The sequence below is a fragment of the Etheostoma spectabile genome, chromosome 8, assembly GCF_008692095.1.
Source record: "Etheostoma spectabile isolate EspeVRDwgs_2016 chromosome 8, UIUC_Espe_1.0, whole genome shotgun sequence".
NCBI lineage: Eukaryota > Metazoa > Chordata > Actinopteri > Perciformes > Percidae > Etheostoma > Etheostoma spectabile.
In genome coordinates, this window is record NC_045740.1 from 7,854,392 (window position 1) to 7,859,368 (window position 4,977).

Genomic DNA, 4,977 nt, shown 5'->3' on the forward strand with positions numbered 1-4,977 from the left:
TATATCAGCCGAGTCCTGCCTATGTGATAATTCTCCAAAGTTAAACAGCCATAAAAGGCTTGAGAACTCTGACCTTCACAATCTAACTAAGCAAGAGAAGCCAATGATGTGGAAGAGACCCATCGCAGTACTCGCATGATGATAAACTATGCTCCAGCTTTGCTAAAAAATAACTGTATGTCTTTGATGACATATATAGCGCCAGCATTTCAATATGATCCCAATTTATTTTGCACTAAAATGGTTTATTGTCGGCTATAAAGCATATGCAGCAAGAGGCGGAAGGACGAGGCTGCCTCAGTGCAGCGAGTGCATCTCAAAGGCATATTGTTCTCTTGTGCAGCTCAAGAGCACATCTCAGTGATGTGCCTCAGCTCCACGAGAAGGCCGTAAAAACTATCAAAACTTATAAACCTTATCATTAGTCTGCCTCTTGTCACTCATTCCTGCTACTTGACTCACAGCTGAGCTGTTTTTCAACGACTTTCTACAAACTTCTATCATGAGTGGGAATTTTGGCACAACAAAAAAAATAATTTGATCTCATAAGAAGTGTTTTATAACAACCCCTCCTCCTCCCCCCACCACCACCACACCCACCACCATCACACACACGAATTTAATGAATTTACAGATATTTAGACTGCAGAGCGGTATTTGTCACTTTGTGTCTAAAAGTTATCATAGAGAATAAAAGAGGAAAAAAGAGGTTTTGCTTGTTGTGAGACTTGTGTCTTCATAAGGGGTCATTTACAATCCTATAACATATTCAGACACTGAGCAGATAAGCGAGCGATACATCTTTCACCATGCCTGCCCTTCACACTTGTCATAGCAGCACCATAAACAGCATCCATAACAATAGAGCCCACAGAGGGGGAAAAACTCCAATATGCAGAGGAGCCTGAAGCTAGGACATACTTTGCTAAGAAATTGATATGTTTTTCAAGTCATTGTGAAAATGTGAAAAACATTGTTCTTGTGACAAGCAATACATTCTCAGCAGGAATTTTATTTTTTGCTGCAAACAGCCCTATAATTAATGAATAATGTAGTGTTTAGTGAGAGCGTTGTATTATTTGTATACTTGGTAGAGGGACTCTTTATGGGTATGTAATTAATCATAATTAAGAAGGTGTTGACAAGAGCTTGGGGACAGAGCAGACAAAGCCCTCTTTCTATATTCCCAAGGAGGCTACTAGGAAATGATGGGAGAAGTATGCAGGTAGCTAATGAGATATGTTTCCACCATTGCAGGTCTTGTTATGATCTTTGGTTTCCTCTGTGTTAAGGGAGATCATTGAGGGTTACAACCGCTGGCTGGAGAAGGGAGGATGCACACCTCCATGTTTCCCTTAACCCCCTCCTTAGATCTATTACAGTGCACTTCACAAGGCTAAGTACCATTTAATTTAGACGCCCTCCCATATTTGTCTTCAGCTGGTGATTTATGGGCTTCGAATCTTTGCACTGGAAATGTAGGGTGTATCTCTTTATTGTGTCGGTTCGCAGACTTTCTTACTATGTTGCATAAACAGCTCTTTCTTCCTTAGATGAATTTTTAGTGGAATTATTAATGGGCATCAATGTAGTTATTTACAAATTATTCCAAGCTAATTTTTGTGTATATTTGTGTTGTTTCTCGTGGGGGATTGAAAATGAAGCATGGCAGCATAACATTAACACAGGATGGTGAAGTCTGACCTCTGACCTATGTATATGCTTGGTCATGTAGCACATTGTCTTCAGTGATACCTTTCCATTGGCCTGGGCATTACATAATCACACTTTTGATTGTTCATCCTTATTATTACATTACATTAAGTTTAAACAACACACACACAAAAAACACATAAAAACATGGAAACAATGCAAAGGAAAAAAAAAACAGTTTTGTAAGTCCTAACTCCAGGGGTGTCTCCATCTTCTATTAGACTATTGCATTAATGGGGGCCTAAAAGCTTTAATGGGCTATATAAACGTAAGGGTCTATACTGTAGGGATATCCACTTTTTGCAGTGATGTCTTTGCTGCGGCTGCACATATTTTACAACCATAATCTATTATTGACCCCATATTGCTCTGTAAGTATTAAATGTTTGTCTGCATTTGTCACATCCAGCCCTAGTTTGTAATAGATTCAGGACTATTTTGCATTTTGTTTCTAAGTGTCTGATATGTACCTTACAAGTATATTTGATATTTAGTCAGAGACCCAGGTAGGCCTACTTAAATTCAAAAACTGTGACTATACAGCAACAATGTGAGCGGTCACACTTGTGACCAATTAGTGGCGTCAAGCTCATACTTAATGCACTAACTAATTACAGGTATGTCACTGGTAATATCCTACATGAAATGTGGTACATTTTATGAACCTAAAAATAAGGTTATTGTCTAATGGTGGACCTCCGTGCTGCTGACACCACCACTCACAAAGCTCCAGACAGTAGGGCCTGAGACGGCGAGTGGGCCGGGTGTCAGATTTGAGCGCAGCACCTAAATCGACAGTTCAATCAATAGTCAGACAAATATATTTATATATATACACACATAATATACTTCCAAAACGTTCCCTTTCAGTGTTAAAAAAAAGAAAGAAAAGAGAAATACTTTAAAAATATGAATGTTTAAAAATACAAAACTGACACAAATTCACGACACACCACTGTGGTGTGGAAAAAATACACTTTCATAATCTTGAGTCTTGTTCATACATGTAATAGTTAGCGATTTAATTTTCAGTTTTACAAAGGCGAGAAGGAAAATCGTGTCCTTAATAATTGTAAACTCTCTGCAGTGTCATCTGCCGTGTCATGTTGTAAATTTGAATGGCCCGGATCTGTTGTGTTGACTGAACGTGCAGCGTTTTTTTTGTTGCATGTATTTTTTCATGTTGCATGCACGTTTCCCCTAATGAAAGTGTTTCAGGCCATGTATCGCAATGTAGCTCATTTGCCCTGGTCAGCCACCGTAGCGAACACACTTCAGTGACCTCAATATCAAGAAAGGTTCCTGGGGGACAGCAGCTTGTCGGCACCTGTATTTACCTGACTGTGTGTTAAAGGTGTGCAGAGCTGACAGATGAAAGTCCTGAAACTCTTTAAAGTCCAAATAGTGTGAGAAGAAGAGGCACCTGTGTGATGAATGACCCCGTTCCTCACCCCACCTCTTTAATTTTCCTTTTGGAAATGAAATGAGCTTGTCTGTGACTGCGCTGTTGCTTAATTGCTCTTTTCACAAGCAGCGTTGAGAAAGTGACATGACTAAGTGAGCATACCTTCTGCAGCAGCTGCTCACTGGAGGCTGATGCCCCGAGAGAATGCATACTGTCCTGACACTGGCATTTCTGACTCTGCGCTGCACCTCCGGTCAGCAGCAACAACACCTCAGATGAATAATTTAGCCAGCCATCATCCACAAAGACAGCCTGAGGAAGAATGGCCTTAAGGCAGGGTAGCTCACACATGTTCCATTTGGTTTGGATGCTGTAAAGAAAAAAAAACAGACTGGAAGATCAGTAAATCGATAACTAGCTTTGTGATAGTCGAGATGACAGGAATATGATACTTTCTGTAATCACATCCTTATGGGCAGGAAAGAGTGGAGATTTGTTGAGTGATCTGGAGAGCTGTCCCACTTGGCAAAATGCTGAATTGTGTTTGATTTCATAAATAATTGCAGTCATCAGGGACACACATTGTTTTAGGCTTAACCGTGTTGTTTACCCATGCCACATGTCTGAGGGAGAGACACTGTTGTGGATACACATCGCCCTCAAGGAATCTTACCAAGGGCCCACACTTGGCAAGTGAATTAAAGACTTTTTCCAGTGTGTGTGTGTGTGTGTGTGTTGTGTGTGTGTGTGTGTGTGTGTGTGTGTGTGTGTGTGTGTGTGTGTGTGTGTGTGTGTGTGTGTGTGAATAAGTGAGGAAGAGAACTTAAAAGGGGAGAGAAAAACAACATGCATCCAGTACTTGAGGTATTTAGGCGAAGCTGTAAGCAAACACATCCGTAGCTAATGAGGCCTGGCATATGGAATGATGATTGGAATTCATCATAGCTCACAGTGCAGGAGTGTTCCATCACTTAGACAACCACTAAATGACAAGGAAAAAAGCATTGTTTTCTACCCCAGTGTTAACAAATTTACCGACACATATGTGGGCCAAAAAGAAAGTTGAAAAGAAAGGTGATTGATTGTTCCCTTGTTGCCTTCCTGTCAGCTTGGTTTCTGTCAGCAGAGGATACATGAAAGATGGAAAGCATCAACGCCTCTGGCCCAAATCCCACTTTGCACTCACAAACGCAGAAATTCTTCGAAAATAACAAAAAAGCAAGAACTCATGACCCCAAGAGTTTTCAGAATAAGAAGGAAAAGAGACATTTCTTTTGGAAGAGGTATGGCTCTCACTTCTACATTAGTTCATCAGAGCCTTGTGAGGAAGTCTCTGTGGTGGACTGTGTGTGTTCAAATGTGTACACTTGCATTTGTGTGTGTGCTGAAGAGAGCTGAGAGGGAGAGGCATTGGAGAGAGAGAGATCTGATTAGGAATCAGTGTTTATGCTTCCTCTTCCGAAGATGAAAGGGAGTGGAGGTGGAGGTGTGGGTGCAGGTGCTTGAATCTTTATCTGGGTGTCTCCCTGCACAGTGGAGGGACTGCTATGTCCCTATTATGGGTTAGAGCAGCGATCTCAACAGTCCCAGTCACCCCTCAAAAACAGCAGTGCCGTAAAATGGGCACGGTGCCAATTAGGATGGAGCAAGCAAACATATTCCTCTTTCAAAAAAAAAAGAAAATCCTGATGAAAGTGCATATTGATGTCATAAATTAGAAGAGTACAATAGATTGTTGGCTGTTTGTGTGTAAATGTTTAATTAACCTGCTTGCCTACATCACTGCTCTGCTTTGCAGCTTAGGAATCAATCTACTTAGCAACCCATTTAACAATACAAGGCCTGCCTTGTGTGACACA